Source organism: Chelonia mydas, chromosome 1 (assembly GCF_015237465.2).
Source record: "Chelonia mydas isolate rCheMyd1 chromosome 1, rCheMyd1.pri.v2, whole genome shotgun sequence".
NCBI lineage: Eukaryota > Metazoa > Chordata > Testudines > Cheloniidae > Chelonia > Chelonia mydas.
The window spans coordinates 186750207-186777043 of NC_057849.1; the positions used below are offsets into that span (position 1 = coordinate 186750207).

Here is a 26837-nt window from a genome sequence, read left to right on the forward strand (position 1 = left end):
AAGTACAATAGCATTGCTTATTAAATTCTGTTTAAATCCACCTTCATGGTATTCTATTTTAAATATGTTTAGGTGCCACCTTCTGGTAGAATGCAGCACTATGCTCCATTTGTGATACTAGCTCAAGAATGTACACATTGAAAAGGTGGGAGGTTTAAGTTATACCCACTGTTGATTTGTCTATACAGACTCCAGGGTAGAAGTCTACAGTGCACTAACTTGACACAGTAAAGGGCTCTGAAACAAGATATTGGGCAACTGAATTAGGAGAACAGTAAGTTCCAAAGACCTGTTAGATCATCAGGTCCACTTTCCTGCATGATCAGGATTTAGGGCCAAATTCAGATTTTGTGCAAGCTGATGTGACAGATTTCTTTGTGCTAACACAGAGATCATCTGCATACAAATTTGTACCCAGTTAGTTAAATGGATTTAGTTGGTCTTCACAGTTCTTATATCAGTTTTAGAGTGATTTATTTCTGTTCCTTAAAGCTTCTTAAGCTAAAATGAAACAAGTCTGGTTTAAGCAGAAATGAGCATTTTGCTAACTTAATAACTCAATTGGTTTAAAAATCACCCCTTCAGTTAAACTTGTGCATGTGGGTGTTGACAAGCCCTCAGACTTCCTTACATCCATTCAATTGATATGTAATGGAGTAAGGGCTTGTTTACAAGGACACTAGTGTGTGAGAAGCCAAGGCATAAAACATCAAAGAGCACTACAGAACTCTTAGTGCATGGTAGCAGGGTTCACAGTAGCCAGTTAGTATGAGACAAGTTAGTGTACTGTATACTTATACCCTGGAGTCTATGTAGACAAATCAATGGTGGATATAACTTAAATCTCCTAGCTCTTCCATGTGCATGTAATACCCACTTGATTCCCTTACAACTATTTATGCACTCTACTCATGTGTAAAGGTGTCCAAGTCAATGTAACAGGTCTTTTACCATTTTGCATATCACTTCTGAATTTGCCTATAATAGCTTGATAGAGGACATCAGTTCTTAAATTGATACCACATTTAATTCTAGCTGAGAGGCACTGTTTTGTAGTCCCTTCCCTCCCTCCCCTCCCCCGCCTCCTTCTGGGTAATCATTTATGCAAGTTTTAGTAATGCAGACTGTCAATTTGAGTTTGGTAACTAATCTCAATTACATTTTTATAAACCTACTGTGTTTTGTTATTTGAATGCTTTGGTTTTCCATTTAGACTGCAAGGGTATATTCTGCCTTTACTCCCCACCTTTCATGCGTCCTTAGTAAGTCTTTTTTGGTTTGTATCATAGAAAGTTATCTGAATTACTTACGTTAGGCCTCTTTGGGGTAATGCAAATCAACTGCATTTCTGTTCAGCTATAATCTTTAATGTAATGAAAGCAAGGACTTAACATTTACTTCATGTCTTGTAATAAATCTATAGAAAACACAAGTCCTTAATTTACAGGATTCTATGTGGTTTATTTAAAAGTATCACATTTTATGTCAGTCTACCTTATCCTACTGGCCAAGATAAAAGATGCAAGTTGGCACATGACTTGATGAGAGAGACAGAAAGATTAATTCAACACCACACAGAAGTGGATGCAAGTCATTAGAATCCAGAGGTCTACGGGCATCAGACAGGCAGGCCAAGTAGGATGGCTTTATAGTTATGCAGCATTGAGGAACGTGTTGTAATTCCATTGATTGAATATAACCTAAGGCCCAGAATCTGATCTCCCTATTCACACTGAGTAAATACCTTATTTCAGCAGTAGTCCTCTTCAAAGTCCTGCTCCTCCAAGCCTGCTTACAATGTTCCTAGATAGCACATGATTCAACAGTTAATGTTGTTGAACTCACATGGTCTACTCATTGTGAGCATGGATGCCAGAATCTGGGTCATAACCTGGAGGCCTAAATCTAGATTTGAGTGCAAAGTTCACAGGTGGTCAATGTGCCATTAAAAGTACTGGGGATGAGACCAAGCATCAGGTATAGTCGACACAGTCTAAGAAAGCTCCACGTCTTACATGTTCTCCCATTAGTTAATTCTCCTGGAGGATCTAACAGAAGTCTTACTTCTAATAATCATCATTGATATAAGTGTCAAGGCAACAGAAACCGTATAGACTATGTTAAGAAATAAAACTATATCCCAAAACCTGATTTCCTTCATACTGAAGCTGACAACACACTAATGTCATTTTTGCCTTCCACAGCAATTCCAGGAAGCCTCTTATTCCACAGCAGAAGTAATCAGTACTGGCAGACATACTAGAAGAATGGCTTTCAGGAGAGAGGTTACGGAGCTTAATGGGAAATTAAAGACATTCTCGGGTAGAAATAAAGTAGTCCGTCACACCTCAGAAATAGAGCTGTATTGGTACAATGCAACCGATGGTACCAATAATTAAGATCACTGCAGCTGGTGACAAGACCACCTGAGGGAAGGATTCTTTGCTGTGGACCTGTCTACTGCAGAATAAAAACATGTCTTTTCTCTTTTAAAGCAGTGCAAGACATGTCTTTGTACAAGCCAATGAAAGAAGGCTGGCAGGACCTTATCCTTCACAAAAAGATATCCCCCTCAACTCTCTAAAGACAGAATTTATCAAATAAAGCCCCATCAGGCCTGCAGCAGAAACTATGGGTAAAATTTTCAGATGTGCTGAAGTAATTTAGAAGCCTAATTCTCATTTTCAAAATGGACTCAAGAGCTTATATCTCATTGAAAGTCCATGTGACTTAGGCTTCTAAGTACATGAGTTATTTTTGCAAATAAGAGTTGAGCTTCTGTGTCATTTAGATGCTTTTAAAACTTACCCATATAGTCTTAATTGGATGATGCTGAGACACTTACAGTATTTAAGCATCAGTTTCAAGAACGTATCACACTGACTGTAGCTTAGAAATAATTATATTGGGTGGAGGACAATGCAAGAGACAAAAACAGACCATGCAGAAAACAGAGCACACACCAAGGCACTAATTTAAGAGAAAAATAAGGTTATGTAAAGGTAAATAGAGCAACTGAAAAGCCAGACCTGTAACAGCTGTGTCATGGGCAGCCAGACCTGGTATCCACAGTCACCAGACAGGATACTGGGAGATCAGAAGCAGGAGTAAAACTTGAGATCAGAACAATAAGACAGGAATCAGGGCTGAATAGGATACTAGAAGGTCAGAGGCAGGAGGCAAGCTGGAGCTCAGGAACCACAAGTCAGAAGCCAGGAAATCAAGTGAGGGGCACAGGAAGCACACAGTCCAGAGCAGGGTGGAGCCCACTTGTTCAGACAGCTTCCGTGTTCTGCTGCAGACTGTAAGTAGAGCGAACCAGCTGCCTGGGACTCTGCCAATAGGACCTCAGGGGCGGAGCCTCAGACTGGGACAGGGCTTAGAAGGGCCCTAAGTAAGCAGCTGTCAGCAGGCTGCCAGATGGAGGGTTGGAATGCGGCCACCCTGCAGACCCAGTTTTGAGACCCCTGGGTTGTGCCATGTTCAGAGCACAGATTTAAGTACCTGTAGATCAGGAGTGGCTGTGTCCTGTCAAACCTGCTGAGGAAAAAAGGTAATGTACCCCTATGGAAATGAAACAGTAGGGAAGACATGTGGAAAAGATTCCCCTCTAGGGAAGAAAACTAGAAGGATTTGGAAAATGTTATGCTTTCAGAAAATGGTGCTCATGAATGAGAAGCCCCAGGTGAAAAACAAATGTTTCAGGACAGTTCCCCCCCCTCACCCCTTGTCCTGAACCTATGGAGTTAGGCTAAGAAACATGTTTTCACTGGAAAAAATATGGATAACTGGTTTCATTTCATCCCCTCTCTCTCTCTCTCTCTCTCTCTCAAAGAATTTGATGTGCACCTAACAGATCCTATTGCAGATGCTGTTCGATAGACAAACTCATCTCTTACCTCCCACCAATCCAAATTGAGCTCAGTTATGCTTCACTCAGGATTTGCACAAGTTTAACTGTGAGCAGAATTTGGCCCTCTGTCTTTAGGATAAAGTGTAAAAGCAAAGCTCACATAACTGGTGTTCCCTAAAGGTCCCATGGGATTTTTTACAGCAGTAGGGTTGTTCAGTTTAGGTGTGCTAGCCAAAGTTTTTAACTTGCATGACTACATTTTGCCTAGCTAAAGATCTCCTGGAATTTCACATGAATATGGTATTCTTTCTTTCTGAATTTTTATTTAGTTTTACTATCAGTACTGTTAAACAGTTGCTTCATTATACCCCAGATGTGGCTGCATTTTAGTGCTGGGTGAAGTAATTCCTGTGTATATACATACAGCGAATGGGATGAATAGTCCTACATACATATACTATTTTTATTAATTGCCAAACATTTTGTCTACTCCACCACCAACTTTCCCTGATGTAAAATCTGCAGCCGTGCCAAGTAAAATCATGAAACTGCCACTCCCTCCTCCTGAATGTCATTCTTTACAAACTCTTGTTTAAAGTGGAAACCAAACACTTATTGTTTTCTTGTTAATGTAATACAGCTATATTATAACAACCTGTATCTGATATACAAGACCTGGACATTCATGTTAACAGATGTTTGAGAAGGGAGTAATTTATTTGTTTATGAGCCAGCAGCTCTTGCTCTGAATTTAGTTATATATTTATTTTTAAGTATATCTTTCTCCCTCCTGAAAATATTTATTAGAGAAAGGGCTAAATTGATCCATTATGTAAATCCACTGAAGCCAATAGCATTACATCAGGGATGAATATGACCCAATATGGCTCATTTATATTCATTTAAAAGCATAAGTATGAAACCATGTTTCCCCCTTTCCAAAGAGGGTTGGACTATACCAAATAATAAAATGGATTAGACACGGTAGCTTTCAGAGTTTGTCCTGAACTTCTCCAGTTTTTTGAGGATAAGTTTTCGTATGTTTAACTTTTACATTTGGATAAAGGGATTACACTGTGAATAATATCTGACAACTACTGCATACACTTTATTTGCTTTGCAACATCTGTTGAAGATGTTGAAGATCAAAACCAATAAAAAGAAAATTTAAGAAAAACAAGCCTCAACTATGTACAAAATTAGAAAGCTTGCCCCTTTACTTGAAGACAAATGTTTCCATATAAAAAAAGAGAAGACTGTAGTGGGTGGGGGAGGAGAGGAGAAGCCTATACTGCTTAGATAGCAGATGCTGTTTGGACATCTGAAATGGCACTATTCCAGTCACACACAATAATTTGCATTAGTGATGCCAACAGAAAATATAGAATGTGGAAAGAAAACAAACAATGGAAAAGAACAAGGGGTAAAATCAATACATAACTGAACTGAAATGGAATTTTTAAAAGGATGCCAAAAAGTACGGGGTGGGGGGAGCAGAGGAAAGGTTTTACTAGTGAGGTAATAAGATAATAGAAAGAAATTGAAAAGTGCTGCTGTGGATGAGACTGTAGTCTTGGACATGCTTTTAAACAGATCTTAAATTTGCAAAGAATTTGGGTGGCCCTTGAGTCTCCTTTCTTACTCTTTGAACACTGACATAAGGAACATGTGTCTTTGGGGGTCTGTGTAGAAAACTACACACACACACACACAAAACAGATGGAGCTACTTGTTTATTGACAAATTACAAGTTAATAACTTACAGTATTGCAGAGATTAGCTTTTGTTTAAACTATTTCCTCCTCGAGAGGAGCAGCTCATTTAATGATTCCAGGACCACAAAAACCACCACCACCACCTTTCTTGAAAAAAAAACAAACACTCTGCCATCTGTTTTTCACCCTTGTGCCTTCCCCATAATTGTTTCACCTTTTATTATTTAATAAAATATCTATCCTCACATCCAGTATAAATGTCTTTGATCAGCCATGTTGCATTATTGCTTGGAATCAGGGTACCCCTGGGATAATGGCAGAACTCCCATACTAGCCCAGATTGGAGAGAGAATTTAGGCACATGTTTAAGTGCTTTCCTATAGAGGGAGGTTTTCCTGAATTGGAGCAGAACCCAAATGAGGGGAAACATTTCAGTGAGAGGAAACATGTGTTAGGGTCACCAGAATATATAGTAGACCGTTGGACACTTCTGTGTTATCCAACAATCATTTTACACATTACGGTGAAGATTCTTTTATTTAAAAACCACATAACAGTGTAGTAACTTGATGCTCCTAGGACATTTACATGGAGATGGAGGCGGAGCCCTGTTTCAGTGCTCTGGTACTTTTATTTACAGTCCTCTGGTTTTTGGTTGAATGCAGGAAAGTAAAGCAATATCATATAAAGTATGTAAATACAATTAATGATGCAATGGATTTCCCTGGAAGACTATATTCTCAAAAAACCTGAGCCATTTGCAAATGTTTACTGGACACAGAATACCTGTTTGACTTGTTATTGAAGAGTTTGCTAATCTTTCCCAAAGGAACTATCAGTTCCATTTAGTAAAAGAGAACATCTAGCTAAAGGGGGAATTTATAATTCTCTAAATTAGTAAGAATTTGATGTAGTATTAATTCACTTGTAGATAGATTTCTTGGCAAAGTTGATGGGTTGCACTGCCATGCCATGCTTAATTGCCGGTCTATTTCTCCTTAATGGGTGATAAAGTGTGAAGGGGTTAAAGCAATTTAAAAAACAAAAACAAACGCCCACCCAAAAAACCCAACAACCCCCAGGTTATCCTTAGTCCCCAAAGTTGTGAAAGATGTGGTAGGACCAACTCCCTTTAAAAAAAAGTGTTCTTGAAATGGAGTTAGGTATCTCCTATCGGCCACTGCGGGAGCAAATCCATTTCCTATATTTACATTAGTATAGCAACAACATAACAAATATCCTGTCATATCTAAACCAAAGAGCAAATTTTATGCAGATAGCCTAGAATGTCTGTATGATCCAGAAAAATCCTTCCTTATACTTAAATTTAAAAACGGGGGGTGGGAGTGGGAGGGGAGAGCAAACACTATGTAATAGTTCTAGCAATTGTTTGGATGAATCCTAAGTGGAGCTCTCATAAAAAAAAACATTATTCATTGTACTTTGGGTGATTACAAGTGCCCACAGTTTATTTTAGGTTACGGTCTGATTTTTGGACAGTGTATGCATATCCTACAGATGGGGGCAGCTCATTGTTGAACCCACATTGGAAAGGCTAAAAATGCTGGGCCAGATTCTACTGTGAGAGAGAAGGGGAAGGGATTAAAATATTTTAAAATTAGCGTGTTGCATTCTTTCATCCACTCTTTAATGTGTCACTTCTAGATTTTATTGAAAGCTTTTGGGGACAGGGCCTTTTCTTACTGATATGACTTACCACATTTTGGGTGCTGAATGAACATAGCTATGTTTAAATTAGCAGTAAGAGAACTGGCTTCAGTTGAGTCATTTCTGATTACAGCTGGCCAAAAAATATGTGTCTAATAGTTTGATTTATATCAGTGTGATAGGAGGATTAGGGTCGCTGAATAAAATTAAATTATTGGTGCAGAAAGAGCTACCACCATGGGACAGCTCAAATTAAAAGAAGAGCCACTGGAAAACATGAAAACATTCTCCCTTAATCATAATAGGAGCCAGCGCTAGTTATTAGTCATTAGAAGATTTCCATTAATGAAGACACCTCTTTTCCAACATGGCTTAGAATAAGCATACACTAAGCTATAAAAGAAGCTGATAGAAATGCTTTGGTAAATGAATGTAATACTGGCTTTGGAAAGATCCCCTAACATTTGCTAATCACACAAAAATGATACATTAGAAGATGCTACTCAGGCTGTAATGAGGCTGACAGTATTAGCCTTAGTTTCACTGTCACTCCTATTCTCCACCGCACCATGCTCATAGCAACTTAATCCTTTAATGGGTCAAAGGATTCTTGAGTGGTACCAGGGCCCAGTGGACAAGGCAATCGGCTGAGACTCAGGACACCTGAATTCTATTCCAGGCTCAGCAACTCACCTACAACGTGACACTGGATAAGTCACATCACCATTCCCTTTCCATCCTTCGTCTTGCCTATTTATATTGTAAGCCCTACAGGTCAGGGACTGTTTCTTACAATGTGTTTGTACAGTGCACAGTTGGGGCCTCTAGGTGTTACTGCAGTACAAATAAAAAAACAAATAAGGCTCATGTCGGCTACATAAAACAATCATAAACAGAAGAACCACCACCAAGTGCCTGTGTTGCCTAGTGGACAGGGCACTGGACAGAGACCTGGGTTCTGTCCCTGGCTCTGGTTTTCTAGGTGACCTTGGGCAGGTCATGTCCCCCACGCCTCAGTTTCCCCACTTGTAACATGGGGATAATCATACTGACTTCCTTTGTGAAGTCCTTTGAAGGCTTCATGACAGTTAAGTATTATTGCCAGATTTATGTATTGTCATGGTTAGTGGTATACAGATTTTCAAAATATTGCATAAATTGAATTAAAAGTGATTTAAAATGGTCAACCACTTTGGTGCCTGATGGATATTGCCTACAAGCCCAAAAAAACAGAAAATGCAAAGTTCTAATGAAAAACATCACGTTCCTTAGAAGCCACCTCTCTGCATAAAACAACACCTACCTTTTCCATTTTCTGGCCTGCTGTAATTCCTGCACAGAACAACATTGAAATCAATGGGACATCGTATAGGCAGAGAGTCTCTGAACTCAGTCAAATCCTGTCCTGGGGAAGGTACCATCTGCAAGGCAGTTATCGATAAAAGAAAATGCAGAGGTAGCATTAAGCTGGAATGCTGGAAGGGGGGGAAAATCTGTATAGAATATAAGAACAGGAGTACTTGTGGCACCTTAGAGACTAACAAATTTATCTGAGCATAAGCTTTCGTGAGCTACAGTGAGCTGTAGCTCACGAAAGCTTATGCTCAAATAAATTTGTTAGTCTCTAAGGTGCCACAAGTACTCCTGTTCTTTTTGCGGACACAGACTAACATGGCTGCTACTCTGAAACCTATATAGAATATGTGATGGTGTGGAGTTGTGGTAAGGTTTTATCTAGAGTTAGTTGGCGCTTTTCCAGAAAGTTCATCTAAAACCCTCAAAATACTTGAGAAAAATATTTGAAAAACTGCTCGTTAGGAAATTTATGATAAACAAAGAATTTTAATGGTTTGTCAAAAAAATCACCACCATAATTGAAATGGGTATTGATTTTTTTTGTTTTTCAAAAGCTGCTAAATAAAAACAATGGATAACAATTTCTATAATGATTATTTGGGGCAAAAAAAGGGATGAAAAACCACCACCAAAAAAGGTCTATTTTGAATCAGGCTGAAAGGAAACAATTTCAATTCTCCCCCCACACACATTTTCTTCCCCCTCTTCTCGCTTTCTTAACAGGAATTTGGAATGGCCACGCCACTGACTGGCAAATCTTAAATGAACACCAATAAAGCCTTAAATACACCATGTGTGTGTTCTGGACATCATAGATAAAATAGATGTTACAGTAGTGTTTAAGAAAACAACATTTGGAAAAAAAAATGAACTAAAAAAATACCCCTCCATTAGTAAAGCTAGGTTCCTTTGTTGAGACCAGAGGTAGCCCAGTTATGGCTAGAGTATATGCAAATGTGTTTACATTATTTATTTCTATTTTTTTTTGTTAAAATACAAGCTTTCCAATGAACTCTAGCTACCATGAGCCCAGCTTTACAGAGGTGAGAGTGAGCCAGAAACAAACCTCTAAAACCATACAATATAGCCTTTCTATATATGAGTGTATCACAGTTTTAGAATCCATTATCTTGAGTCTGTCCAGGACTAAATGCAAATGTTCAGTCCCATTGGGAATCTCTCCTTATTAAATCTCATTTCAAGTTTTGCAAGCTGCAATTTATTATTGGACCTTACATTCGGACATTTTTATGAAGAGAGACACGACCACGGGTGTAGGACCAAGTTGTGCTGATTCTGGGCCTCAGGCAGATGTAACTTTGGGGATAAAACATTTTGTGTCCGGTTGATCAAAAGTGACAGCTGTTTGAAGATGCTTAGGGGTTTGGATAAATTCCAAAGGAGACAGATTAATGGGCTGAGGGCCAGGTGAGGTAGTCAATGGTGCAAGACAACTAAATTTATCACATGGGTCTCACCGCCACATACCTACGTCTATGAAGCGGTGAAGACATTTGATCATTGTGCGTCACACTGTTTGCGAATCTCAGGGAAGAAAGGAATTCCAAATGAGCCCCTTTTTAAGTATGTTCTGCACTGACAAATTAATGGCATGTTGTGTTATTCTCATTGTATTTTGGTTAATTTGGACTAGAAAAAGAAAAATGCTTATGTTTGTAATTACGGAAGATATTTCCAAGTTGATTTATTATAGAGTGATTCTACATTAAAAAAAGCTATCACAGCAATCCCAACATTCCTTAAGTGGAGAAGGTGCTCTCATAAAAAGAAACAGCTGGCCTTGGAGAAAGCAGATAGAGGAATCTTCCACATGGCATCAAATAAAAGCAATTAGGCACTCTAGTGTTTACTGAAAAATGATCAGCAGGGTGACTCATTCCATCAGGCTTCACTTTTCTCATGTTGAAATGCCTTTCGACACTATGAGCTCAAATCCCAGCTGAGAATTCAGTCACAAGGGAAAATGTTTGAGTCTTCAGGGTGAGTTACCAAGTTACTAATGCAGAAGTCCATTTCAGAAATTTGTCTTTTCAGTGATTAAGACAGTTTCACAAGGAAAGAGGAAGAACAGAGACTTTCCAAATTTTGTGTTCTACTGATTCTAATATCTCACATAGCACCAGTAAATTCACCCTCTAATGTATCTTACTATGTGTTTGTACAGTGAGTAGCACAATGGAGAGGGGGGGTCCCGGTTTTGGTTGGGGCACTAGGTAGGCATTACTATTAGTAGTTATTGTAATACAGATAATATTGCACAAAAAGTGCAAGGATGTTACAAAATAAAAATGGAAAGCTTTTTCCTCAGGCCTTAAATTTGGCAGGAGTAACTTTTTGGAACAGAAGCTGCTTATTCTGACACCCTCTAGTTTTTCATTTGACTGGGCAATTTTTTTTTTTTAACTTTTTACAGAACGTTAGTGTCCTGACCAATTTAACAAGGAAGGACTTGCAAATAGTCCAACTCCTTTTCTTCTCACCACAACACTTTAGGAGACTGTCACGGGATACACTCACCACTGGGGTGCCTCCTCTTGGGTGCTCTGGGGATTAGCTCCTTTCAGGTCCAGTGGGTCCCGTCCCCCCTTCTGTCACTTGTCCACAGGCCCTGTTGCCTCTTTCTGATTCAGGAAGCTCTTTGTGGCATGGCCTTCCAGCTAGGTCACGGTTTTCTCTCCCTTTTGGGGGTACCAAAGTCTCTCCCTCTAAAATGGCAGTCTTCCCTTCACAACCCAGGCCTCCTCTACTCTGGATTTCAGTCCAGGGATGCTACATCTAGCAACTGTGGTCTGCTTGCTCCCACAGCCTGTTGCTATTTCCCTGAACTCCTTCCGACAGCTGCTGGCTCCCCCATCTCTGAGTTTACCAGACCAAACTCCCCCACTCCAGGGAGTAATTGCTGACTACTCAAGTGTCAACGCCATAGTCCCAAACGCACCTCCCTTCTCCCAGGGTGTCACTGAAGACTACTTCCCCTACAGCCCCTTTCTGCTGCCAACTTCCTGGCTTTATACCAGCCCAGCTTGTTCCTTCTCAGCTGGGTTCCATCATCAATCTACCTTTTAATCCCTAGCTGTCCCCTAGGTGCAGCCTATCAGGTTACTTAACCTAGACATCCTTATGTGGGGGTGGACACCTCATCACAGATATTTCAGAGAAATCCATGAACAGAGTATAAGATAAAACAGATGAACAAATAAATGCAAAGAAAATACAGTACTTTAGGTCAGTGATTCGAAAATTAATATAGCTGCTACCAATTATTGCATTTCTGTTAGCAATTCCTTATCACCTGCCACTTTCCTGTGTTGACATCCCAATTTTATATTAAAAACTAAGTGGAAGTGCGCTGTTCAAATCATGAAAATCAATACGATTAAAATTTAAAAAAGGAATTGCTGTCCAACAAGGGGACTGAGCCTTGTAATTCTGTCTTCTTCTGAAGTCACCAGTTAGCAAATAGACAAAGTGAGGAGGGTGGGGAATCTCCAATTGGGAAGGCAGTTTACACCCTTCTCTTCCTCTTGTAAGGACCTGGGAAGCCAGATGGAGATGCTAGGGCACCTGATGTACTGGAGTCAGGTCATTGCTGTCTTATATGAGTCACATGTTTAAGAATAACTAATTTGTCTAAGAGGGGGCTCATCTAACACAGAAAATCAGCTATAAAAACGCCACTTTTTTTAAGATGGCATCTCTATATTCCCCATTTATGAGGCATGTCCCTGACATTGGTGAGTTTGGGATCTTTCCAGAAAAAAAATGCACGTTGGGCTAATATAAGTTCCTCCTCCTGGCACCAAAGTTGAGACTAAGAAACTCCTTGGTCTCCCAGATGCCTCAGTTCCTTCCTTTTGATGTTTTGATAGAGTAGGTCATTTTCAGGTCATTAGATTATTTTAGGCACTTTCTATGCTGTTACAGTTCAGATTCCAAGACCGTATGTAGATCAGTTGTGGAGCATCGTGTTAGATGCCCAAGATCTAAAGAAAGAAACCACTTAAATCCAGTCTCTTACACGCCTTTTTTCCCCCAGAGTCTGCACACCTACTTGCTATCTGAAGTGCCTCAAGGCAGGCCATTTTTCAGATAACTGTTTTGGGCAGCAGGCACTTAATTTCTAAACACTCACTTCCCACTGTCAAGGCCCGATTGTGAGACAATGGATGACTGAACCAGGAGTCCCTGGTGACAACTGGCAGAGAGTACAGGAGTTACAGAGGGTTTTACAGGATCCCCTGGGTCAGATATATGCATGTTAGTTCACTAAAAAGTGGCATGGGAGGTCTATCATGAGCCAGTAGCCCCCTGGTCATTAGAATTAGTGAAATATGTACAGATAGTATTTAAGGAATTAACAATTTTTAGTATAGAAGATCTTGGCATTTAAGCAGGTCACCAGGTCCTTTCAAGCAGGAGGCAGCAGACACCTATCTCCCTGTCTGGTCATTTGTGTATTGTATGCCTCACAAGGTAGGCCTATTTGCATATTGAGCTACAGACAAAAGAGGAGATTGTGAGATCAATGAAAAAAAATTTACAGGATGAAACAAATAGCAGGGGCTGTCCTGTTTATGACTAAAGACAAAGAATTATTAGGGTATTTCTGAGGGTACAAGGAAACACATAGAATCCTTCACCTAGGAGGTAACATGGACCATGTATCTATTGCAGGAGAGGAGGGTCACAGCCAAGCCTTGCTTTGATATGCAAAATGAGCAATAGTCTACAACCATGAGAATATTTAGTTAATTAAGACTAGACTCTAGGATGCCTGTTACAATTTTGTTTTATATATAACCATGTTGGCAATACCTCTAGTTGCTATTGCTTGAATCTCTATGCTTTGTTAAGTAAACTTGAATATGTTTGTTGTGAAATAGAAAGGGATAGATACTAAGACAGAAAATATCATATTGCCTCCATATAAATCCATGGTACGCCCACAGCTTGAATACTGCGTGCAGACGTGGTCGCCCCATCTCAAAAAAGATATACTGTAATTAGAAAAGGTTCAGAAAAGGGCAACAAAAATGATTAGGTATGGAATGGCTGCCATATGAGCAGAGATTAATAAGACTGGGACTTTTCAGCTTGGAAAAGAGATGACTAAGGGGGGATATAATAATGGTCTATAAAATCATGACTGGTGAGGAGAAAGTAAATAGGCAAGCGTTATTTACTCCTTCTCATAACACACAAACTAGGGTCACCAAATGAAATGAACAGGCAGCAGGTTTTAAACAAACAAAAGGAAATATTTCTTCACACAATGCACAGTCAACCTGTGGAACTCTTTGCCAGAGGATGTTGTGAAGGCCAAGGCTGTAGCAGGGTTCAAAAAAGAACTAGATAAATTCATGGAGGATAAGTCCAACAATGGCAATTAGCCAAGATGGGCAGGGATGGTGTCCCTAGCCCCTGTTTGCCAGAAGCTGGAAAGGGGTGACAGAGAATGGATCACTTGATGATTACCTGTTCTGTTCATTCCCTCTGGGGCACCAGGCATTGTCCACTGTTGGAAGACAGGATACTGGGCTAGATGGACCTTTGGTCTGACCCAGTATGGCCATTCTTATTAGCTTATTAGAAATCAAATATAAGTGCCGTGCCTTAAATGAAGAGGTGAAACTGGTAAACTGGGTGGTACCTTTTTTTTTTTTGGAAGCAGTAAATTTTTTAATACTGAGCATGTTGAGTAGAACAGGGGCTGGACACTCCAGGGAGATGCTCAGAGGCCTTGGGTGTTGGAACATGCCTATTGCTAACCTGCAGATTGACAGCAGAGCCTGCATAGCCTTAAGAGGAGTGCTTGTGTTGCCCATGGCTGCTGAAATTGGGGAGCTGGCACAGACAAAGCTTCCTCACACGAAGGACAGGTGGCAACGAGGTGTCTTCACAACCCTGGGTACCCTAGGAAGCACCACAGTGACAAAAGACCCAAACGGAGAGAGAAAAATAGTTATGTAGGAAATTTCAAATGTTAGAGGAAGCATTCCTTCACTGTAAATAATGCTTCCAGAAACTTCAGCTCCCCTGAGCAAGAGGAGAAGAGCATCTTCACGCACCAACTCATCAGCTAGAGATTTGGGGTCGGAGGGGGGAAAAACATGAAAATTACAATAGGGGCATAGGATCAACACAAGGGAAATCGGGAGGGTGGGGTGGGGTGGGAGGTGGAATCTGCTCAGTATCTCATGTGTATACACAAATACAAGGAGTATGGGGAATAAACAGGAAGAACTGGAAATATTAGTACACAAGCTAATTATGACTTAATTGGCATCATAGACATGGTGGGATAAAGCTCATAGCTGAAATATTGGCATCGGGGTACAGCTTTTTCTGGAAGGAAAAAGGAGGGGTGTTATATCATACATATATACACTTGTTCTGAGATGCAGGAGGTGCTTAGAGGCACACCATTTGTAAGTCTCTGGGTAAAGATAAAAGGGGAAAACAAACAGGTGACATGGTAGCGGTCCCTTATTGGCTACCACATCTGCAAGATGCTGTGGATGAGTCATTTTTGAAACAAACAACAAATATCCAAAATACAGGTCTATTATAATGGGGGACTTTAACTAACCATAATCTGCTGCAAGAGTAATATGGCAAAGCACAAAATTTCCTATATGTTCTTGGAATGTAGTGGTGACAACTTTGTGTTTCAGGAAGTGGAAGACCAGATGGACTGCCATTTTAGACTCCAATCTGCCCAATGGGGAGGAAGTGGTTGTGAATCTGGAGTTGGAAGGCAAATTGAGTGAAATTGATCACTAAAGAATAGATTTCATGATTCTAAGAAAAGGAACAAGTGAGAGCAGCAGAACAAGCATAATGGACTTCAAAAAAATAAAAAAGAAGCAGATTAACTCAGAATGGGTAGTTAAGGTCCTGTGTGAAGAAAATCTAAGGGATAAAGGAGCTTTAGGATAACTCATTTTCTCAAGGAGAAAATATTAAAGACACAACTGTAAACTAGCCTGACGCAAAAGAAAGACAGGAAGAAGCCAATATGTAGGCTCATTAATGACTTGACACCTTCCCCCTCCAAAGGAATCCTACAAAAAGTGAAATCATGAATTGTTAAGGAGTACAAAATAGCATAAGCATGTAGGGACAAAATCAGAAAGGCTAAGGCACAAAAAGTGTTACACCCAGCAAGAGACATAAAAAGCAATTAAATAAATAAATACATTTAAATAAACGAGGAACAAGAAAAAGATGAAGTGTCAGCCCTCTACTTAGCAGGGAAGGACAGCTAACATCAAGAAGGCTGAGATGTTTACAGTTATTTTACTTCAGTCTTCTAAAAATGGTTAAAAAACACAATTTTAACACAATGGGGGAAGGAACATAAGGTAATGGATATAAATAAGTTGGTAGGACCTGATTAAATTAATTCTAGAGTATGTAAGGAACTAGATAAATCAATTATCTTTGAGAACTTATGGAGGACAGGCGAGATCCCAGAGGACTGAAGAAGGGTAAACCTTGTGCTTATCTTTAAAAATGGGAACAAAGAGGACCCAAGGAATTCTAGATTAGCCATCTTAACTTTGATACTTGGAAAGATATCGGAACAAACTATTAAAAACAGTCAATTTGTAAGCCCCTAGAAGATAACAGGATTAATAAGGAATAGCCAGCATGGATTTGTCCAGAATAAATCATGCTATGCCAGACTAATTTCCTTCTTTGACAGGGTTACTATCTAGTGGATAAGGGGAAAGCAGTATGTGATCATCTTGATTTATTATAGCTTTTGACACTGTTCCACAAGACACTCTCATAAGCAAACTAGGGAAATCCAGTCTAGAAGAAATTACTATAAGGTGGGTGAACAACTGGTTGAAAGACAATACTCAGAGTAGTTATCAATGGTTTGCTGTCAAACTGGGAAGATGTATCTATTGGAGTCCCACAGGAGTCAGTCTGTCTGGTACTATTCAATAATTTCATTAATGACCTGGATAATGGAGCGAAGAGTATGCTTATACAATTTGCAACTGACAGCAAGCAGGGAAGGGTCACTAGTACTTAAGATGACAGGATTAGAATTCAAAACATACCTGAGAAATGGGAAAATTGGTCTGAAAGAAAAAAAATGAATTTCAATAAAGACAAAAGCAAAGCACTACACTTAGGAAGGAAAAATCAAATGCAGAACTATCAAGAAGGGATTAGCTGGAGGTGGTAGTACCACTGAAAAGGATCTGGGAGCAAGGGAGGCTTAGGTTAGATATTAGGAAAAACTTTCTAACTATAAGGGTAGTTAAGCTCTGGAATAGACTTGCAAGAGAGGTTGTAGAATCCTCATCTCGAAGCTTTTTAAAGAACAATTTAGACAAATGCCAGTCAGGGGTGGTCTCTGTTTACTTGGTACTGCCGCATTGCAGGTGGCCTTTTTGGGTGTGTAGGTATGTGTATTGTACAATGTATGTACATATGAATAATGATACTGGGATGAAACATCTGCACCATTAGCCCTTTTGGGAGAAGAAGAGGAGTAATCAACAGCACTTCTGCCATTTTCCTCCTTTGCCATCCTCAAAAGATGACAACTCCAGTAGCACAGAAAACTCTTGAAAGACATGGGAGGGTTTGTGCAGTGCTGTATTAAAATACAGGAAAGAACATTTATTGAATCACCCATCACACTTCCTCCAGTACCTGCTTTTTATTTGGAGGTTTCTGCTCCAAATCTTCAAACCAAGCCAGACCCAGATTAGCTAGTGACATCTGGCAAGATCACAGCCCAAGAAGGTGTGGCTTGTTGGACAATATTGAAGGCTGTATCTGGCACAGAAGAAATTCAGCACTGCAGTTATGTGTCCATGTAATCTGTTCATGGACCATAACTCCTCTAGGGAGTATCACAAATTCATATGATGTTCCTGAACACTACATTTTACATTTACATCTCAGATTTAGCTGACGTGAAAAAATACTGTAGCCAGATACTCCCTGATTATATAAATGGCTGCTGATTAGCAGACGTTATTCCAGATAAGGTCAGAATGAGTTTCCAAGTGGAATATTTTCCCCTGATCTGCCTTTTTTCAGTAGATTGGTTATATGTTTATGATTCTACCCATGTTTGGTCAGGCTTTCCCCACTCCAATTCGAATGTAGACATATAGCTATCAGCCGAGCTAAAATTAGGGTCAAATACTTCTATCTGATGTGTATATGCATAATACTAAGTAACATCAAAATCCAGGAGATAACATGAACCTCGTGGTTATATGGTCTAAATGGTCAGTCAAATATTTTATCTGAACTCAAGCTAATTGGGAATTTTCCATTAAAACAATTTTTCAACTGAAAATGCAGTTGAGCAAAATTTTGCTGATGTGACAAGTTTGATTTTCGGTCTGGAAAAAAAATAAATATTTCCTTTTGGGGTTGGTTTGACCTAAATCAAAATTTGGTTGTAGAGCTGAGTTGCAGAATTTTATTTAGAGTCAATTCAACATTCAACGGCATTTCCCTCGTGTAGTGCCTTGCTTCAGGGGAATTATAGTTCAGGACCCCATTTTTTCCTATTTGGTGCAGTCCCTGGCTGGACTGCATTTTTCATGGTGCAACACAGTCAAGGAAGATTAAGTGGCATGGTGCATCATGGGAGATGAAGTCCAGCCAGGGAATCTGGGCCATATGGGAGAATGAGGCATCCAGCAATATGAACTACTACTTCCAGTGGGTAATGTGCCACAAAAGGGAATTCAATTTAATGAAAAGTAGCACTTTGAGTCAGTTCAAACAAATAAATTAAACATTTAGTTTCAGGAATATCCAAGTGCTTTGTTTTGATCAAAAATGCCAAAAATGAAACTTGTCACCATTTCCAAATAAAACTGTTCGAGGTTTCTGCCCTCTGAAAAAAAAATATTTCAACTTTTTCCATATTCAAGATGAAAACAAGTGTTGAAATACTGGAATTTCCTGCTTAATGAAAAATTCAGATTTTCAACTCAGCTCCAATTTGAGCTGATTGAATACAAGCTGTGTAATAAAACATTGCAGTCAAATAATTTGGAAGTAAAAGAAGTGGCAGATCATCTGGGTATTACACCACACTTAGTCATATAAGGTTCATATAAGGAAAGTCATTTATCCTTATTTTACCAATGAGGAAACTGATGCAGAGAATCATAGAATTATAGAATCATAGAATATCAAGGTTGGAAGGGACCTCAGGAGGTCATCTAGTCCAACCCCCTGCTTAAAGCAGGACCAATCCCCAACTAAATCATCCCAGCCAGGGCTTTGTCAAGCCTGACCTTAAAAATATCTAAAGAAGGAGATTCCACTACCTCCCTAGGTAACGCATTCCAGTGTTTCACCACCCTCCTAGTGAAAAAGTTTTTCCTAATATCCAACCTAAACCTCCCCCACTGCAACTTGAGACCATTACTCCTTGTTCTGTCATCAGCTACCACTGAGAAAAGTCTAGATCCATCCTCTTTGGAACCCCGTTTCAGGTACTTGAAAGCAGCTATCAAATCCCCCCTCATTCTTCTCTTCCGCAGACTAAACAATCCCAGTTCCCTCAGCCTCTCCTCATAAGTCATGTGTTCCAGTCCCCTAATCATTTTTGTTGCCCTCCGCTGGACTCTTTCCAATTTTTCCAAAAACTGGATACAGTACTCCAGATGAGGCCTCACCAATGTCGAATAGAGGGGAACGATCACATCCCTCCATCTGCTGGCAATTCCCCTACATATACATCCCAAAATGCCATTGGCCTTCTTGGCAACAAGGGCACACTGTTGACTCATATCCAGCTTCTCGTCCACTGTAACCCCTAGGTCCTTTTCCGCAGAACTGCTGCCGAGCCATTCGGTCCCTAGTCTGTAGCGGTGCATGGGATTCTTCCGTCCTAAGTGCAGGACTCTGCACTTGTCCTTGTTGAATCTCAGATTTCTTTTGGCCCAATCCTCTAATTTGTCTAGGTCCCTCTGTATCCTATCCCTACCCTCCAGCGTATCTACCTCTCCTCCCAGTTTAGTGTCATCTGCAAACTTGCTGAGGGTGCAATCCACACCATCCTCCAGATCATTTATGAAGATATTGAACAAAACCGGCCCGAGGACCGACCCTTGGGGCACTCCACTTGATACCGGCTGCCAACTAGACATGGAGCCATTGATAACTACCCTTTGAGCCCGACAATCTAGCCAACTTTCTATCCACCTTATAGTCCATTCATCCAGCCCATACTTATTTAACTTGCTGACAAGAATACTGTGGGAGACCGTGTCAAAAGCTTTGCTAAAGTCAAGGAACAACACGTCCACCGCTTTCCCCTCATCCACAGAGCCAGTTATCGCATCATAGAAGGCAATTAGATTAGTCAGGCATGACTTGCCCTTGGTGAATCCATGCTGACTGTTCCTGATCACTTTCCTCTCCTCTAAGTGCTTCAGAATTGGTTCCTTGAGGACCTGCTCCATGATTTTTCCAGGGATTGAGGTGAGGCTGACTGGCCTGTAGTTCCCAGGATCCTCCTTCTTCCCTTTTTTAAAGATGGGCACTACATTAACCTTTTTCCAGTCGTCCGGGACTTCCCCCGATCGCCATGAGTTTTCAAAGATAATGGCCAATGGCTCTGCAATCACATCCACCAACTCCTTTAGCACTCTCGGATGCAGCGCATCCGGCCCCATGGACTTGTGCTCGTCCAGCTTTTCTAAATAGTCCTGAACCACTTCTTTCTCCACAGAGGGCTGGTCACCTCCTCCCCATGCTGTGCTGCCCAGTGCAGTAGTCTGGGAGCTGACCTTGTTTGTGAAGACAGAGGCAAAAAAAGCATTGTGTACATTAGCTTCTTCCACATCCTCTGTCACTAGGTTGCCTCCCTCATTCAGTAAGGGGCCCACACTTTCCTTGACTTTCTTCTTGTTGCTAATATACCTGAAGAAACCCTTCTAGTTACTCTTAACATCTCTTGCTAGCTGCAACTCCAGGTGTGATTTGGCCTTCCTGATTTCACTCCTGCATGCCTGAGCAATATTTTTATACTCATCCCTGGTCATTTGTCCAATCTTCCACTTCTTGTAAGCTTCTTTTTTGTTTTTAAGAGCAGCAAGGATTTCACTGTTAAGCCAAGCTGGTTGCCTGCCATATTTACTATTCTTTCTACACATCGGGATGGTTTGTCCCTGTAACCTCAATAAGGATTCTTTAAAATACAGCCAGCTCTCCTGGACTCCTTTCCCCCTCATGTTATTCTCCCAGGGGATCCTGCCCATCAGTTCCCTAAGGGAGTCAAAGTCTGCTTTTCTGAAGTCCAGGGTCTGTATTCTGCTGCTCTCCTTTCTTCCCTGTGTCAGGATCCTGAACTTGATCATCTCATGGTCACTGCCTCCCAGGTTCCCATCCACTTTAGCTTCCCCTACTAGTTCTTCCCGGTTTGTGAGCAGCAGGTCAAGAAGAGCTCTGCCCCTAGTTGGTTCCTCCAGCACTTGCACCAGGAAATTGTCCCCTACACTTTCCAAAAACTTCCTGAATTGGCTGTGCACCGCTGTATTGCTCTCCCAGCAGATATCAGGGTGATTGAAGTCTCCCATGAGAACCAGGGCCTGCGATCTAGTAACTTCTGTGAGTTGCTGGAAGAAAGCCTCGTCCACCTCATCCCCCTGGTCCGGTAGTCTACAGCAGACTCCCACCAAGACATCACCCTTGTTGCTCACGCTTCTAAACTTAATCCAGAGACACTCAGGTTTTTCTGCAGTTTCATACTTGAGCTCTGAGCAGTCATACTGCTCCCTTACATACAGTGCAACTCCCCCACCTTTTCTGCCCTGCCTGTCCTTCCTGAACAGTTTATATCCATCCATGACAGTACTCCAGTCATGTGAGTTATCCCACCAAGTCTCTGTTATTCCAATCACATCATAATTCCTTGACTGTGCCAGGACTTCCAGTTCTCCCTAACTGTATTCACTCATTTGTGGAAAGTGCTTTCTGATCCCCAAATGAAAGGCACTACATGAGTGCCAAGTAGTAGTATTAATCTGGATGTGCAAAAGAATTATTCATCCAGATGACTGATTAGGTATATACCATACACATGTAAAATTAGTTTAGGAAAGAGGTGGTTGGTAATTAATGTTGGCAATTTTACATGAAATACAGACAACTAATAACTAAGATAGCTCTACTGCTAAGTCTGATTTTCTCCGCTATGTTAGCTCAAGTGTTTTGAGTATTCCAGGATCTTAGGAAACAACAAATATGTGTTGTTGCCTTCCATGCAGTGCGACAAAAACAACTTTTGCAGCACCGGTCTGTTATGAAAAAATAACTATGTATTTCTAACTGCTCAGAACATAGCTCTCTCTCTTAGCTTAATTTCATTGCGTGAATTTTATAGATTACTATCGTATCTAAGGGCAAAGCATCCTCCCTAGATATACAATACAAGTCTACTTCGCATAGATTTGGTCTAAGAAGCCTTCAAAAGAGCAAGGTGCCTATTCTACGTGAGTCCTATTGTTAAACCACCATCTTTTGTTTTTCCCCCAGTTTCGCCTGTTAGTAACATAAAATTTATATTTATTTCATTTTATAGACTTCAGGGGGAGCTACATGTGCTCATCACTACAACTGGTTAGGAATTCTTCAACAAAATGTTTACCCCACCCATCAAATGCTGATATATCAAAACTAAAACAATTCATTGGAAAGGGTCCGTTTCAAGTTTCCCTGACTTAAAAACAGTTGGAAAAAAAAGGCTGTTTTGACATTTTCAAAGAAAAAAGTTTGTTTGAAATTTGCTTAATTTATAGTATGTGTTAAAGAAAAAAATGTCAAAACAAACAATGTTTCAGATTGACCCAAACAAATAGTTTTTTGATTTGTCAGCCAGAAAATGATTGATGTTTTGTCTTGATATAGGACAAGAAAAAATTCTGAGAGCTTGAAAATTCTCATGGGATTGGAAAGCAGTTTCTGACCCATTTCTATTCAGCACCTCTAAAATTCAGGGTCCTTATTTCTTCAGATTTCTATATATGGATTTGGGTGCATAGCATTTGGCACATATTCCATCATATAGGCCCTAATAACTAATTTCTTTGCCTTATGGCACTGTCTGACTGCTCCCACTCGTCCTTTTTCAACTGCTATCTATGCATAGTCTCCCCGCTCTGCCCCTCAAATTTTTCATACCTTTTTTGCTTTGTTCTGTGCACCTTCCCTCTTGCTGTACATAAAATATTAGAATAGATCTAATTCCCGCAAATATTTTCTTTAACTCTCATTTTTCCTTTCCCTACCCCATATGTCTGTGCTTTTTATTTGTCTAATCTACAGCCTGATATTGCCCACATCTTCTCCCAAGCATGGAGTTTACCACCATAAGTAGACCCACTGAAGTCAAATTGTCATTGAGACATTATTATAACAGCACAGCACAAGACCCAGGGATCACCCAAAAAAGTTAACAGGCAACAGATTTAAAAACCAAAATAAAATACTTTTCCACATACCACAGTCAACCTGTGGAACTAGTTGCCAGGGTATGTTGAGCAGGCCAAAAAAGAACAGAGTTCTAAAAAGAACTAGATAAGTTCATGGATGATATGTCCATCAGTGGCTATTAGCCAAGATGGTCAGGGGTGCAACCCCATGCTCTGGGTGTCCCTAAACCACTGACTGCCAGGAGCTGGAACTGGATAGAGGATGGATCACTTGATAATTGCCCTATTTTGTTCTTTCCCTTTGAAGCATGTGACACTCGCCACGGTCAGAAGACAGGATACAGGGCTAGATGGACCATGGGTCTTACGTATGATCATGCTTTATGACCCTCCTTTTTGTCTGATTTATGGATTGGTATATGCAGCCGCGAATTATCGCCTAGGCCTAGGGTGGCAAATTTGCAGAGGCAGCAAATTTATAATAGCAGCATTTTTGTAATCGCAGCATCAGTGATACGCGCCGCGATTCTACCAATCATAGCACGTATTGAAACCACCCCTGACGGTGTGATGCCATTTAGTAAAGAACATGCTTGCGACAATCCTAAGCATTAACAATATGACCGGAAGGAAGAAATTACGCAGTTCTCAGTTAAAAAAAATGCTATACAAAAGAAAGAAAGGGAAAATGAAATGATAGCAAAAATGCGCAAAATTGATTCCTTTGTTGTATCAGTTAGTGCCGACAGTGAGAGAGAAAAAATACTTGAAAGTAGTAGTGAAGTAAAAAGTGAAAATACTGGTGTTGATATTGAAAATATTGATGTGATTAAAGTACATACTGAAACTAATGAAGAAATTACGGCTGCGGTTAGTGTTGAAGAAAATGCTCCAAATACTAGCATATCAGAGACTACCACGACTCATGTTAATCTGGATATCTTTGACAATACTGGCAGAGATTTGCGAATCATGTCAATCAGAAATTCAATCTGACATTGAAATATCTACCATAAGTGATGACCCGGCCCAGTGGATATTGAATGATGCTACAATTGAGTATTTATCAATCCATGGTATTAAACAAAATATTGATAGTGATTTTACTAACTCAAAAAGACAATATACTGATAAAATGCGTGGTCTAACAAAAAATATGTTTGAACGACATCTTTTAAACGGTGAAGTAAAGCCACGGCAATATCTTGTATATTCGGAGAGCAAAGGAGCCATGTTTTGTGCCCCATGTTGATTATTCGGAGGGATCTCTAGTCTGGCGACGAGTGGATATCATGACTGGAAAAACATATCAGCTCGAATACGTGAACATGAAAATTCGACTGAACATAAAACTTGTGTACTGACAATGGTGAAGAGAGGCGAGATATCCGGAAGAATTTATACAAATTTCAAATGGAAGAAGACATTATTTATTGGAGAAATGTGTTGAAGAGGATTGTAGCAGTGGTAAAGAAACTTTCAAGCAGAGGACTTGCATTTAGAGGTAAGGTGGAAAACTTGGATCACCTTATAACGACAATTACATGATGGCCCTTGAGCTTGTTGCAGAATTCGATTCATTTCTAGCAAATCACATTGCATGTTACGGAAATGAAGGTCAAGGTAACGTATCTTATCTTTCATCCTATATATGTAATGAATTTATAAAATTGATGGCTTCAAATGTGATCTCAAATATTATTAAAGAAGTAAAAGAAGCCAAATATTTCTCCATAAGCGTTGACTCAACTCCCGACATATCTCGTGTTGATCAATTGGCTTTTATACTGAGATATGTAAACGATGATGGCATACCAGTAGAGAGGTTTCTTTGTTTTTTACCAAATACTGGCCACAAATCAGAACAGTTAGCTGATGCTGTACTTTCAACTTTGAATTGTTATGGATTAGATATCGCAAACTGCCGTGGCCAGTCGTACGACAATGCCACTAACATGTCTGGTGTATATAGTGGGTTGCAAGCAAGAATAAAGAATATAAATCCTTATGCTGTGTATGTGTCTTGTTCTGCGCATTCTTTAAATCTGGTTGGAGTATGTGCAGCGGAAAGTTGTCAAGAAGCATGTTCATTTTTCTCAACTGTCCAACATCTTTATTCATTTTTTTCTGCCTCTACTCATGGGAGAGATTTTACTATCTAATTTGAAGCCAGGCAGTAAAGTAATTAAAAGACTTTCTGAGACTCGATGGTCATCTCGAGTGGAAGCTTGTCATAATTTGAGTGAAAACTGGAATGCTATAATTAAAGCTTTAAATACAATAAAGGAAGATGCTACTGAGAAACCTGTTACACGTAATGAAGCTGCAGGCCTGCAGCAAAAACTGCATCAACTTGAAGCAGCTTTTATGGCTGTATTTTGGAGTTCACTCTTGGAAAGATTTTATATAACTAGCCCAAAACTGCAAAATGTTTATACTGATATACAGACAGTTGTAGAACTCTACAACTCACTGATAGGGTACATTAACTCTATACAGGACTTGTTTGATATGTACAAAGAGACAGCCAAAGAAAAATCTGAAATTGAAGACTACAAATTTGACACAAGGCGAAAAAGAAAGCGTAAACTTCAATCTGATGAGATACGCGAAGTTGAAGTGGAAATGTGTGGTAGAGATAAATTTAAAGTAGATACCTTTTTAACAATGCTAGACCTTGTATGCTCCAAATTAAAACGCAGAAATTTATGGCAGATTTCAGTTTCTCTCAAACATTACCAATACTTCAAGAACAGATATAATATTTCACGCTAAAAAATTACAACTATGCTACCAAGGAGATTTAGAAGAATCATTCGTGAATGAGTGTCTACATTTTTTATTGTATTTGGAAGGTGTCAAAATTCCTGAAAATGAAAAGAAGTCAATTTTAAGATATTGCAGCCTTCTTCGAAATCGAAACATTCATTCAGTATATCCAAATATTGATACTGCCTTCCGAATGTTTCCACACCTGCTACAAACTGTTCAGCAGAATGATCATTTTCGGCATTAAAAAGGGTGAAAAACTATTTGAGGGCTAATCTCAGGGAAGAAAAAGTAAATTCCCTTTCTCTCCTGACAATTGAAAAGGATCTAACAACTTCTCTGGATTATACAGAATTAATTAAGAAGTTTGCCGCTCAAAGGTGTAGGCATAAACAAATGTAATTACTTACTACTCACATACTTTTATTTCTTTTATTGTATCTACTTGAAATAAAAAATAAATATTTGATATACACTGCACGCCCTCTTGAACGCGGGGTTTTGAATCCATGCACGGCCCCATGCTATAAGCAAAATCGCACTATGCAGACACATGTTCAAGCGAGGGTCTGCTGTACTTGTAATTTTATTTATAATAAAACTTGTAAATGTTCAATTATTTTAATGATATTTAGATTCATTTTAGTTCAAACGAATTTGTAAAAAAACTAAAACAAGTTCATATGGGGGGCGGGGGGGTGGCAATTATTTCAGGGCCTAGGGGCAGCAAAATCATTAATCCATCACTGGGTATATGCCACTGAAATGTCTTTATTTTAGTACAAGGCTATCTGGACTATTGGCAGGTACGTCCCAGGAGCACGTGGGAGTAAAATGTGCTATCATGGTCATTTTTTATAAAGTGACAAAAAATAAAGCAAAGCGAGATGAACGATGAGTTACTGGGTAATCAGTGAAGGTTTTGGAGTTTTATTTTTGAACGCCAATTCATTCAAAAACTATGGCTTTCAATCCACATGGATCTTATGCCACTTCTTTTATTAAAAAATACAATCTCCCTGT

At 39.8% G+C, this 26837-nt stretch overlaps 1 pseudogene; it reads left to right on the forward strand.

Moving 5' to 3' along the window:
• Window positions 1–23895: 23895 nt before the first annotated feature.
• LOC102934832 lies at window positions 23896–26216 on the forward strand (annotated as a pseudogene).
• Window positions 26217–26837: the final 621 nt, after the last annotated feature.